This window comes from Arvicola amphibius, chromosome 12 (genome assembly GCF_903992535.2).
Source record: "Arvicola amphibius chromosome 12, mArvAmp1.2, whole genome shotgun sequence".
NCBI lineage: Eukaryota > Metazoa > Chordata > Mammalia > Rodentia > Cricetidae > Arvicola > Arvicola amphibius.
In genome coordinates this window covers 154,367,604-154,382,031 of record NC_052058.2, presented here as the reverse complement: position 1 = coordinate 154,382,031, position 14,428 = coordinate 154,367,604, and the positions used below count along the sequence as shown (strand labels likewise).

At 43.9% G+C, this 14,428-nt stretch overlaps 1 long non-coding RNA gene across 1 annotated transcript in view; it reads left to right on the top strand.

The window, feature by feature from the left end:
• Positions 1-13,796, top strand: part of LOC119802578 — a 68,584-nt gene extending 54,788 nt beyond the window's left edge. Inside the window, exons 4-5 of the long non-coding RNA XR_005283471.1 lie at positions 7,361-7,534; positions 8,968-13,796. This is a non-coding gene — a long non-coding RNA (uncharacterized LOC119802578). The remainder of the gene's footprint in view (positions 1-7,360; positions 7,535-8,967) is intronic.
• The last annotated feature ends 632 nt before the right edge of the window (positions 13,797-14,428 follow it).

Sequence of the window (14,428 nt, the reverse complement as noted above, 5' to 3'; positions counted from 1 at the left end):
TGGCACAGGAGACCATTTCCTAAATATAATCCCAGTAGAACAGACATTGAGAGCAACAATTAATAAAATGGTATCTCTAGAAACTGAGAAGATTCTGTAAAGCAAAAGACATGGTCAATAATACAAAACGACAGCCTACAGAATGGGAAAAGGTCTTCACCAACCCCACATCAGACAGAGGACTGATCTCCAAAATGTTCAAAAAACTCAAGAAACTTGACATCAAAAGAACAAATAATCCAATAAGAAATGGGGTACAGATTTAAACAGAGAACTCTCAACAGATGAATCTAAAATGGCTAAAAGACACCTAAGGAAATGTTCAACATCCTTAGCCATCAGAGAAATGCAAATCAAAACAACTCTGAATTCCATCTTACACCTGTCAGAATGACTAAGATCAAAAACACTGATGACAGTTTAATGCTGGAGAGGATGTGGAGAAAGGGGAACACTCCTCCATTGCTGGTAGGAGTGCAAACTTGTACAGCCACTTTGTAAATCAGTATGGCGATTTCTTAGAAAATTAGGAAGCAATCTACCTCAAGATCCAGCAATACCGCTTTTTGGTATATACTCAAAGGAAGTTCAATCATACCATAAAGACATGTGCTCTGTTATGTTCATAGCAGTATTATTCATAATAACCAGAACATGGAAACAACCTAGATGCCCCTCAACTGAAGAATGGATAAAGAAAATGTGGTTCATTTATATAATGGAGTACTTTTCAGTGGGAAAAAGATAATGACATCTTGAAATTTGGAGGCAAATGGATGAATCTAGAAAATACCACATTGAGTGAGGTAATCCAGACCTAGAAAGACAAATGTAATATGTACTCACTCATAAATAGCTTTTAGACATAAAGCAAAGGAAAACCAGCCTACAATCCACAACCCTAGAGAACCTAGACAATGAGTACCCTAAGAGAGACATACATGGATCTATCTACATGGGAAGTAGAAAAAGACAAGATCTCCTGAGTAAATTTGGAGCATGGGTGTTACAGGAGAGTGTAGAAGGGAAGAGGATAGGAAGGAAGAGGATAGGGGGAAAATGTATAGTGTAATAAACAGAATAAAAAATATTTATATCATAAAAAAGAAATGGGAGGAAAAGTTGAAACCGGTGATCAGAACACTGATTTTGAATTTTCTTCTACGCTATCCTATCTCTTTAAAAAGAATTGCTCAGTTATTCTGAAAAAATTACTATAATGAATCCTTTATAAGATGGAGAGACACTAATCTGAAGATGTAATGCAGCTGACATGTGTGAGCTTTGCGACCCTCTGCCCTCCTCGCTGTCAGACTTGACCACAGGAGAAAATTCTCTTCTGTGATCAAGTGTACATACTGTCTACAGAAAAGGAAAACAAAATGGAATCTCTTTAAAAGCGAAGTAAAAACAGAAAAACAACTACCCCAAAACAACAACAACAACAACAACAGCAGCAGCAGCAGCAACAATGAAAAACCAGCAGTCGAATTCCTTGTCAGATAACTGTTTAGGAGTTGACTGAGATTTTCCATAATGATTTTTTTGGTGGTTTTTTCTCATCCCTTTTGCTCAGGGACTCTGAGTTGGCACAGAGGTGCTGTGTCTGAAGGGGAGTGTCTGAGGGTTTCTAGCGCTGTGAGGAAATTCTATAACCAGAAAGCAGGTTGAGAACAAAAGGATTTATTAGGGCGACACTTCCACATTACTACTCATCACGAAGGAAGTCAGGATAGGAGCTCAGACAGGGCAGGAACCTGGAGGCAGGAGCTGATGCAGTGTCTGTAGAGGGAGCTTCTTACTGCCTTGCTCCTTATGGCTTGCTCAGCCTGCTTGCTTACAGAACCCAGGACCAACAGCCCAGGGATGGCACCGCCCACAGTGGGCTGGGCCCTCCCCCATTGATCACTAATTAAGAAAAATGCCTTACAGTGGATCTCATTGAGGCCTCTCCTTAACTGAGGCTTCTTCCTATCTGATGACTCTAGCTTGGGTCAAGTTGAAACAAAACAAGCGAGCACCGGGAGTGACGTCTGACAACATCTCCTTAGGGTTCTTGCAGAGTTGCTGTGTGAGCATCAGCAGATGAAGGGAAGCCAAAGCATCTGCAGTTACCGAGGGGAACAGAGCAGAGTAGGTACCAGATAAAACAGGTTTGCTGCATTGATCTGTTACTGTAGCTCAGACGGTTCCAGGTCTCTGCTTTGGTGCCAAGGTGGAATTTGAAAATTCTTTCAGGAGAATCATCACTGTTTCCTTTAAGATTCGCTGACCCGCCTTCTCATTTATTGATTTTTGTTTTAAGGTATTTAAAATTCTCCTGCAGACTGAGTGGACTAAAATGTATGATGCGTTGACACCGTGAATGTAGACACTGTGTTCGTGTCACATTCACTAGCATATTTTGCATGGAACCCTTTCATTGCTTGCTTTATAAAGTCCTTTTCAAATCTGTTTTCTGGGGCTGGAGAGATGGCTCGGTGGTTGAGAGCAGTTGCTGCTCTTCCAAAGAAACCAGGTTTGGTTTCCTGCACTCACAACCATCTGCAACTTCAGTTCCAAGGGATCCAGTGCCTTCTTCTGGCCTCCCCAGGCACCAGCATGAACACAAGGCATAGACACATGTACAGGCAGATACTCATACACAAAGTCTTTAAAATTTGTTTCCTTTAAATGACAAAGTGTTTTCTGTTCCAAATAGAATAATTTCCCCAAAGCAGGACCTACAGTTCAATTACTTACTCCCAACCCCCGGTCCCACTGACATGGGATTCCACTCTGTATTCAGTGAATATGTTTTATTGCCATTGGTTAATACCTATGGCAGGCAGAATAGAGCTAGGTGGGAAAAATAAATCGAAGGCAGGGAGAAAGAAGGTGGAGTCAGGCAGACGCCATGTAACTGCCAAAGGAAAAAGATGCAGGAAACTTACCGGTAGACCTCAGCCTTGTGGTGATACATAGATTAATAGAAATGGGTTAATTTAGTATCTAAGAGTTAGTTAATGAGAAGTCTGAGCTAATAGGCCAAACAAACAGTGTTGCGATTAATATAGTTTCTGTGTGATTATTAAGATCTGGGCAGCCGGGAAGTCAAAGCAGAGTCTCCACTTACACCCCATTGAGGCTTTATCATCTCTGCTTTCATCCTTTGTCTCCCCCTTTGAGTTAAAGAATACCTCTGCAGGTTAACACCTCACAGTGTCCCCACCTTTCTGGAGGCATCTGCCACTTGAGCTTGTCTATTATTGCTTGCTTTAGAAATTTCACAACCTGAGGAAGTATTGCTAGGACACTAGCAATAGCGAGTAAAGTCATCTCTCTTTCTACATCACTTTTAGTCTCTAACTTTCCTTGCCTTCCAGAAATTTCCACAGGGGCTTCTTGCTCACCTAGGCACAACCTGGTGCCATTAGCAGAAAGCCCAACCAGCATTAACCTGGCATTTTGCAGTGAGGTATGGCCATGGATCTCCTCAGGCAAAGTGAATGAGCTCTAAGGAGCTGCAGCTAGCCAAGAGATGCCACACACAGGACCTCCCATCTCCCACAAAGGCTTGGAACTGTGCCCATTTTGTTGAGGTGGAAATGTGTCCCCAAAATTCCTTTCTCCAATGACAACCCAGATTTGTGTGAGATTTGTAGGGAGACGAGAAGGAGTTGGTAGTTTGTTTGGTCTGAGTTTAGACGAGGAGCCCCAGGACACCAGGAGCAGTGGCAGATGCAGCCTCTTACCTGCTGGCCTGCCCCCTGTGTGGACCACACCCTAGACCCTCCCACAGCTCCCGGTCCTGGGTCGGGTGTGTGTACAGCTCACCAACTTCTTTTGTGCAGCATCTACGTCTTTGAGGGTGGAGGTGATGAGAGGGATTTAGGTTTTAGTTTGACCATCAGGGTGCTCTCTTTCTCTTCCATTCTAATCTGGAGAAACAATGTTATTTCAGTTAGTAAAAGACAAGGAAAAGGCATCTCTATAGATACAGGCCAAGTGGAGAATATGGAAATGGGAAGACTATCCAGGGCTATTTGGGTGAAGCCTCAGTGCAACTACAGGTAGCTTATAATAAGGAGAAACCAGGGGTATCTCACCTGGCACAGCAGAGGAGGTGACAGGAAGACAGAGGGAGGCAGTCTTGGAAGATGTTAGCCTTCAAGAATGAAGGAATGCAGCCACAAGCCAAGGAGCACTAGCTCTCTCCAGCAGCTAGAAGAGGTGAGGGACATTTGGTCCTGGAGCTCCTGTTTGTTGTTCTTTCTTTCTTTGTGTGGAATATCAACTGTGATGGTTTGAATGAGAACAGCTGTCATAGGCTCATATGCTTGAATACTCAGTTCCTAGCTTGTGAAACTGTTTGGGAAGGATCAGGAGCTGTGGCCTTGTTGGAGGAGGTGTGTCACGAGGGGTGGGCTTTAAAGTTTCAAAAGCTCAGGCCATTTCCAATGTCTCTCTCTTTGCCTCCTACTTTTGGATAAGAATGTAAGTAGGCTCTCAGTTACTGCTCCAGGGCTAGGCTTGCTGCCTATTGCCATACTCTCTGCCATGGAGGGCATGAACTTACCTTCTTAAATGTAAGCCCCAATAAACTCTTCTATAAGTTGTCTTGGTCATGGTGTCTTATTACAGTAATTGAAAAGTAACTAAGACACCATCTCTCTACGGTTCTCAGGTTGATCTGGCATTTGCTGTGTATCACAGGTTGGCCTCAAATTTGGAGTCTACTTGCCTCAGGCTCTTAAGTGCTGGGAAGATGGGCATGCATCACCTACACGAGGATGATTTATGTTATTTTAAAGTAACAGCCCAGGGAAACGTTATGCTAACAGTAGACAACAAATAGAGTTCTTTTATCTTTAAAATGAACTCAGTAGTAGTCTCCATTCTGAGATGATTTTTGAAAAGATAAAATAAATGAAAACTGTAAAAGAGGCCGAGAAGAGTGTTAGACCTAGAAACTAGTCATAAGTGTTATGTGTACTTGTGATAACTTCATTTCGAAAAATCGGGCTAATATCTGTGATAGATTTGCTCATTTTTGACAAAGAGTTGGTATATTTAATGTATAGAAAGTTACACAAAATTAAGACACTTGATTTTTAAGTGGATAAATAAACTGTTCACTGAAATTAATATAAATATTAACAAATTCAGGTGACATTTCTCCATCTCAGACTTCTTGGCCACCCTAGCCCTAACTTGCATGCTGTCTAGTACCCACTGCTCTACAAAATGAAACAAGAATAAAGTAAAATTTGATGAGAAAGATATTTGAAAGACAACATCAAAGCCTGATGGTCTGGTTGTTTTACTGGTGTTGTGATAAACACCATGATAAAGGCCATTTGGGGGAGGAAAGTGTTTATCTGGCTTATATTTCCAGGTCACCGTCCACCATGGAGGGAACTCAAGGCAGAAGCATGAAGTAAAAACTGTTCACTGGTTTGCTCCCAGCTCATGTTCAGTTACTTTTCTATACAGCTCGGGTTTACTGGCTCAGGGATGGCACCACTCATGGTTTTGTTTTTAAGTACTAAAGATATTAGATCAAGCATGGTAGACAAATGCCTGCTGCCGAAATCTATCCCTGGAACTTCTGTGTTTTTTTATTTTGAGATGATTCTAAGCTGACTAGAAGTTCGCTCCGTAGTCCAGGCAGTTGTAACTTGTGATCCCCCTGCCTCCGTCTTATGAGCTGGGATTTTAGGCCTTTGGCACCAAGCCTGGTTCTTTGTCTGCAATGGCATGTCGCTTAAACTCCAGCCCAGAAGCACAGCCAGAGAGCTCTGCACTGTCACACATGCCACGATTATCGTGACTATGAGTGTTTTACTACCAACACAAAAGCTGAGGGGGGGAAGCTTGAGATGAGATGTTCGAGAACTGACCCAGCTCTATAGAGAACCTAGAAGGAAAGCACTGTGAATACATTTATTATAAACCTGCCACCTGTGCGCCTTGAGCCACATGCAGAGATGCTAGAACCCTAGAGACATTTCTGTCCTCTGCCAAGCGCACACTAGTCATCTGTAGCTTCGTTTAAGGCACTTTGGCTCTTGTCCTCCTTCTGACCACATTGCCTCTTCACTCTGCTAACACAGCTCCCTCAGTCTCTCCTGCACCCCAGGAGCTATAACAGAAAACATATATATGTATGTGTGTATATATATATATATATATATATATATATATATACACACATACCCTCCGTTGGTGGCAAATTACACTTTTCTTTGCAGCAGTTGTCCCTTCTAAGTGTTAAACACACACATACACACACACACACACACACACACACACACACTCCTTGGTAGTCTTCCCTTTATGGCCTAACACCTTCACACGACAGTAAAACACACAAAAGCTCAGATCATGCCAATTTCCCTATTCTATCTTTATTTTTTAAAAAAGGAGACTTTATTTGGGTGAATCACAAGCAACTGAGTCTGTGGCATATTTGGTTTCTCTTAAAAAAATCTAATTTTCAACCAAAACCAATCTGTTTGATGTGTGACTATGAACATGGCCTCTGGGTCAACAGTTTAATCCTTCAACCTGTGCTTGCCTGGGGCCAGCAGTGATGTCTCCGAGGCTCTTCTTTGCATGCAATGTAGACATCATCCTGCAGGGTTGTCACATTGAAACTGGTAAGTGTATAGCTGTTAGCAATACTGTGTGTCATAGGCCCAGCACAGTGCCTAGGCATGGCGGAGTCCCCGAATTGGTGACCATGTTTTGCTTTGTATGTGATAACAGCATTATTTATTACTTAAGCCTTACCATGAAGCTCTGGCCAGGATGCTTTGAGTTTATTAATTCCATATGAATTGTTGTTATAGCGATGATTATCACGACTCTTAAAGTTATTTTAACACTGGCACAGAAGTTTAGCTAGAGAGCTTGGGATTAGTTGCATTTTTGATAACCAACCCTACTTCATGTAGGGAATTTACAAAGGAAATGCTGCATGTGTGTTCCTGAACTACATCCTGGCTTCACTCCTGGGTGAACACACTCCACTGGGTGCTCTTTTGGCCTGCTCCACAGACAAGTAGAATGCTGAAACTACCTTCCTCCTCGGGGAGAAGCCAGCCCAAACAAACACTATCCAAGTCTGTGGGAAGCTGTTAATTTAGGTCTGGGTTTATAGCATCTGGTCATGGACTAAGGAAGCAACTCGCAAAACTGGGGACACAGAGACCTCTTCCCAGAGCCGGTGGAGGCTTGCTGGCTGGGTAGTGAGGATGATTTGGGAAATTGAGCATGTGGTCCCAGCTCAACTGCAAGAAAGAGGAAGTTTATGAAGTAGGGTGTAGCCATCCTGGCCGGAGTTCACCTATTCTGTGTCTGTCTCTTTGGTTCTCAGAATACTGACACAATGGTCCCTAAGGGACTGAGTTGTCCCCAGGAGTCTCCAGCTGGGAGAAGGAAAAGGCTGAAGCCATCCTGCAGCCAGAGGAGGGGCTCGTCTCTGGAAAGAGATTCCACCCTGTTCCCACCTTCAGGAGAGACTGCAGCTGAGATGGTGGCTCAGTGATAGGTGGGACCACACCTCAACCAGGACTGCTTAGCTCTACATCCTCCTCCTTCTGTTTAAACCTAAACCTCCTGTTAGGACCCTGAATTTGGACCCGGGTAGAGGATTCACCAGACCTCTTTGTTTCTCTTTCCCCTGTAGCCACATTGATTTTAATTCTCTTTTCTGCTCTTTGCTATTACATGTTTCTTTCACTGACCTACTGATGAAAGATGGGCCAGCCCAGCTTGTTAGAGCGGCCAGGGCCCAGGATCTGACCTCAACAACTCTGGTAACTGTGTCTTTGATGAAGTTAAAAAGGGGATGTTATTACATCCCTACTTTGCTAATTTGGAAACTGATAATTTGGACTTGGCATGCATAACAGAGGGTAAAAATGAAGAGCTAAGTGCTATCATTTGGAAATTTTGCATTATGCCGCGTTGTTAGATGGAGGCCTTGCATTCATTTAATTATCGCGTCTCAATTCCATGTGCCTATTTATCACCCTGAGGTGCCATCTGCCTCAGTGTGGCCTGGGTTCTCTTCCAGCGCTGAGAGAGAGGGATGGCGCCATCAGAGCACTTGGATAGTGGAAGATGAAGAGGGTTCACGAGGGCCGATTTTCTAGACCCCTCTTGGGGAAGCATCAGGGATGGGCTTTGAAAAAATGCTGATGTGCTGAACACACCAGCCCTGTTCAGAAGGAGCAGAGGGCTGAGCCACACGCATCAGCCCTGTAAGAGGAAGCAGAGAGCCGAGCCCCACACATCAGCCCTGTTTAGAATGAGCAGAGGGCTGAGCCACTGTAACTGGGAACAGGGTCACAGTGAGGACTTGAACTAGTGTCATGGAACAGGACTGGAGGCTACAGTTCCTTGTGGTGTTCTATGCGCCGCCATACAGTTCGTGAGCCGAGCAAGTGGGTGAAGATTGAAACACACAGAGAGAGAGAGAGAGAGAGAGAGAGAGAGAGAGAGAGAGAGAGAGAGAGAGAGAGAGAGAGAGAGAGAGGGGAGAGAGAGAGAGAGGTCGTCCTTGAAGCCAGAATACCCCAAGAATGCCCCCTTATTGTGTCCAGGGGCAGCTTATATAGGGATAGCCACGCCCCAGCCAAACCCACCAGAAACCACTCTGCCATCAGAAACTCCTGAAGGTCTCGTGCTCAGAGCAGCTGTAGGCACTCAGATCAGGGGAAAAGAAGTTGTTTACAAGAAATTCAGGATCTGGGGGCTCACGGCTCCCAACAGTTCCTAACAGTAGCACTCACTGACTTTCACTAGGACCCTGCACACATCTTCTATGTATTGACCTCAGAGGGCAGGAGTTGCAGCAGGACTGATGGGGAGGTCTGTCCTATTTTTGTTGTTTTCTCTATGTGATATACAACCCTGTAAACCAATTTCCCTTGGAGCTTTTGAAAGCATTCTAACTGCATTATCATTTTCTGTGTAAAGGAAACTTAGCAAGAAAACAATTATGGGATGGACTCCGAATGATCCCCAAATGGCCATGAAGCAGAGATGGCGGTCGCAGAGGAAAACCAACGAGGTTCCGTTTGCTCAAACCCGTGATTCCGCAAACCGTGTAGCTGAGCTCTTCTCTATCCGTGGTTCTAGAATTTTCACCTCTCTCCTTCTGTCTATGACCTCTCTGTTCAGTGTCTTACAAGCCCACTCCATCCTAAGGTTAAAGTACAGTTGTTTAGCGTGGTTTATTCTACGGGGAGATGACATGTCCCGGGCGAGGAGAATGAGAAGATCTGTCTATATAATACAAAGTGAATTAGAATATTCGCTCATCAATCCTCCCACAGGCTGATGTAGAGTGACGTCCTCCAGGCATGATGCTGCTACTGCACTTTTGAACTCAGCAGCTGGGATTACCCTAAGGAGACCTGCATAAGATTAGGCTTCCTGATATGAAGGCTGGGAGAGGCTTGCAAGCCCCGCTTCCCCCCAAAGATATATAAGAAGCTGAACAGGGAAACGGGGAAGATAGCAAGATGGCTCGGTGGTTGAGGGCCCTTGTGGCTCTTCCGGAGGACCCAGGTTCAATTCCCAGTCTTTACACAGTGGCTCACAAACATCTGTAACTCCAGTTCCAAGAGATCTGACTCCTTCTTCTGACCCTTTTCAGCAACCACTAATGAGGTGAACAGACATACATGCAGGCAAAACATTCATACGCTTAATTACTTTTAAAGAAACTAACAGGGGAGAGACTTATGAGACCTTTAGCCCCAAGATTTACCTATTAGCTGCTAACTATTGGTGGGAAAGAGTTACTTTTTCATCTAGTTGTATCAGTGCCTTTGCTTCTGTGAGCAACCGCTCATGTATACACCTGCAACTCAGAATAAATTCAACTATTCGCCAAAATATACCTGGAAGGAATCCCTTCCTTGTTCCTCCCCTTGATTCCCTATCTCGGTGAATCGGTGTTCATCTGCTGAAAAACGTTCATACTTGCACAAGCATTTAGTGGCCTGGATCTGACTCAGGACACTTCCTTAGGAAATGAGATGGAAATATGAAACTCCCTCTGCCTCCCTTCCCCTGGGAGCAGCTGGGCATTTTGTTTCCTTGCACGACAGACAGACAAGACAAAGACCAAGCAAAGTGAGGTAACAGCTGTGCTGGCAGGATGCTTGGGACTGAGGAAGAGAAAAGGAAGGGAGGGGCAGACAGTTGCCACGCTTCAGTTTGGAGGGGGTAAGTTTATGTTCTGAAAGTATAGTGGCAGGGGGGCAAGGACATAGGCTGGGCCGGTCAAGACACATCTACAATGGCTGTGGGGGCAGATGAGATTTGCTATACTTCTTCAATTGTTAAGACCACACTTCAGAATCTAGACAGCATACTTATTCATTTCCAGGCCGTGTTTACAGGGCAGAGTACCCAAAGACACACCAGAGGTCAGAGGGTCTGGACCCTTGAAGATCAGAGAAGATGCAGATCAAAGAATCCAGAATCCCCAGTTTAGCCTACAGGCGTCCAGGGAACCTGGATTGTGGGAGTTTATGGTTTAGCAGGTCCTTAAGACTTGGTTGACGCCAAATGAGGCTTTATAGAAGGCCTGGAGTGTACCTCCTCATTCATTAAGTGAAATCTCACTCATTCAGTAATTTATTGATCAACCACTTTGTTGTCTAGGCTCTGGGGACATCATTCCAGGTGATGATGAGCAATTTCCTGTTTGGGGCTGCTATAACGGGCTACCTCAGACAGGGCAACTCATAAGGAGTGTAGACTTATTTCTCACAGTTCTAGAAGCCTGGGAGTTCCGAGACCAAGGAGTGTGCATCTAGTGAGGTCAGTCCTGCTGATGTCATCCCTAGGCAGAAAACAAGCAGCTGAGATGAGAACTAGGTAAGAACAGAAGCTAATCTGTAAGCCCCACCCACCTGAGAACAAGGTAACTTCCTGGAATGCTGAGAGTTGTTGTTCTTGGAAGACAGCAAGCCACAAGTTTTTGATTCCCTAAACAAGTGTTTGTTTAACCATCTACCCTGGATGCGCTTGACCACATAGAAGCGGGAGGTATATAGGCAGGGAATATGTCAGCCCTCATTTAGCCTGATGGGAAATGCACTGAATTATGGGTTTTGCCTTTTTAAGTCCCTGCAAAATGTGACTTGGATTCACTCATTGGGAACCTGTGGGTGGACCTGACCAGAATCCATTTTTCTGGTTAGTACTTAATTAAAGTTTGCTTCAAATTTGGCTCAAAAATGTGGAACTGGTCTTTCCCAGGCAAATCTCAGGACTGACATTTGGAGGCACCAGTGCGATGAAAGAAAATGTCTTGCCACCAAAATTCTGGAGTGGGGCTCTTCACCCTGTGGCTGATAGACCTCCTGGGGATGGTTGCACCTTGGGAGGCTAACCCATTGACTTTGTGAACTCCTGCAGTGAATGGCTACTCTTGAAGAAGATTGGAAGTATTTTTTCCTACAAAGGTCTCCTTTTGGTATATCATAGAAGTCATTTTTAGCTTCTTCTTGTGATATTTTTCTACCTGGTGTCTGGATTCTGGTTATGAGTTACCCTGGTCTGGGAGTGGGGAAGACCTGGAGAGGTCTATGTACTCCTGTTCAGAATGACAGAGATGTCCCAAGGCCTACTGGTTATTTCTGGTTAATTGGAGTTCAGCCAGAACCACCAATTTTTCTCTTTTTACCTTCATTGGAGCCTGAAGGCCCTCTCTCTGGTGATGCTGGGAGCCAAGGAACATGGACAGGACTCCAGTGTCTAGGCTGTGAAACAACTGAGGAACCATAAGGGTGTTCCATGACAAGCTGGGGACTTGGAGACGTCCAGAGTGGGTTCAAGAGCCAGGAACTCAGAGAGGTCAAGCCTCTAATGGGTTCCTAGCATTTGGGTTCTGCAGAAAGGGTATAGAGAGGCCTCCTACTTGTTAAAAGAATTTCTCTTGGTCAGACTGGTAAACCTCAGTGATTCCAATAGTTGGTGTTTTCTACTGTCATTCTGGCTCCATGTTTTTGTTGCTGTTTAAGCTCACTGTCTTGTCTTATGTCTATACCTTTATTTCTGATTTTGAGCAACTAAATGGATGAATGACACAAATGACAGAGCTTTGGGGACATGGGGTTTGGTGGTGAAAGCTCAGGGATCAATGGACAGCTTTGAAGTAAAGATCAGGGCCCCATGCGGAAGCTGGCAAGTGGGCAGGTCTCATTGGAGTTCTAAGGCTGGCACTCCAACTCCAGCATCACAACCTTTAGCTGCCTGCTGTGGTGGCTCATGAGATTGCCCAGTCATTGCTCTAACAACCTCCAGCCATACCAGAAGGTTCCATTGCCCTGCCCCACCCCCTCAGACTGACAACACTGGAGGAGGTAGTTAGGGGAAGCCTTATCTGTTTTGGATGTATGAATGTATAGTGGCCACCACATGTCTGACTTGTCTTGAATATGTGAGCTTACTGTGTTTGTTTCTCATACCACTTGCCACTAGGGCTCAGAATTTATCTCTGTGCTTTTTGGCCTTTGGATTTAATGTAATAGGATTCAAATATCATTTGTGTATGGATATTATTAATGTTGTTTTATGCTGTTCTACTTAATTGAAAAGCTGTTCTGGAATTGGGTTATGGCTTCCCCTTTTTTTTTCAGACCCAGGCATGCGTTTAAAATCTCTATGTCTCAGTCAGGAGCTATGACAAGGGAATAAAAGAGCAGAGCAGACCAGCTAAAGGGATTATTGGCTTTTAAGTTTATTGAGCATGTGGTTAAAACTATGTAATATCTATAACAAAAAGCTAACTTAAAACTCTTAACATGTGGTCGGTAATTGGAAATCTATGCATAGGTAATCTCAAAAGAACCAGGTAGCATTATTCCACTTGGGGATATAGCAATATGTGACCTGATGCCATCCTTAGGCAACCATGTGGCTGGCAGCCACCTTGATAGGACTGGAGAGGATGTTCTGTGATCAAGGGAAACCACATGGTGTGGGACAACCCAGGAGACAACAACAGATTTCCAGATACTTTGAACTATGGATTTTGAACTAGGGATGGATTTTTTTTTTTTTGGTATAATACCTCCTGTTCTGTCTTGAAAAACTAGGCTTATGAAAGATAGGATTTAAGAATAAAGCTTGTTTAATGAGATATTAAAACTGGACCTCCATGTGTTCATATACAAGAATGCACATTTCTGGAAGCCAAACTTTCTAATAAGAGTCACCCTGGTGGCAATGGTTTGAGAGACATGAAGAGACCATGGGGGGTAGCTGAGGCTTGCCAATGTGAGGCAGGGGACCCTAGTAGTTTTGGAGATGCCAATGTGATAGTCTTCAGCAGCCAAGTGTGGGACCAGAGGATGACCTAAGTCCCTGGGAAATCCCCAGAAGAATCCCAGTATGGTTTGCACTGCCGGCATTTGGTTTTGCCTTGTGCAGATTATGGTTGTACTCCATAGCTTCACTTTTCACATTGAAAAGGTACTTTATTTTCATATTGCGGGAGCATACAGGTGAGAGACCTTAAACTTCTTTAAGAGGAAACCTTGGAGTTTTATTGAAAATGTAAATAAAAAAATTGTCTAATAAGTATTTTAAAAATCCCTGGTCATGGGTTTTCCCACTAATGCGGTAAGTCAAATCCAGTTGAATTAATAAATCCAGGTTTAATAAAAAGAACAAAGCAAAGCACAGTGAAGCAACTCCCAGGTGACTCTTGGAAAGGCGGGAGAGAGAGCATGTGGCAGGGCTTGTGACTGGGTCTTAAATACCCTGTAGGCCTGGTATGGAGCAGCTCTGGGGGGAGGAGCTGGCCCTTGGTGAACTTTCTGAGGGGCAGGGTCTGGAATGGGAGGAGTGGGGCTGGGTTCCCAGTGAAACATCTGGGTGGGGTTTGGAATGAGGGAGTGTGAGACTGGAGTCGGGCTTCCAATTAAACACTGAGTATTTTTTTTAAAGGGATTTTAAAATTATTTAAATTTAAAAGGCTATGGGGCATTTTATAAGATTTTATTTTCATGTCTTTATTAATATGTAATCTTGATAAATAGACAAATAAAAGGCTAAATAATTAGGGCCACAGCTACAAATACTAAACACTAAACCTTACATACTGGGGTACTCCTATCTTATGAATCAGTAAGACTATGACCTAAGCAGTCTGGTAAAGGGTCTCTCCTTGCCTAAGGTCTATTCAGGCTAACAGAGGCTGATTTAATAATGTATGCCTAACCTCATTGCTTTTGCTAACACTATTAGGCTGTAGCTATTTTGGTAAACTGAGTCATACAAGTTACTGTAACAGTCTATAATAGTGCACTATATGAGGACCAGGAAGGAAATCATGATTTAAAATTTTTCTTTTTGTATTAAAAGAGCTTCAATTTAGAAGTTGGGTGCTCATTCAGAACTATACTCAAGATTTTAA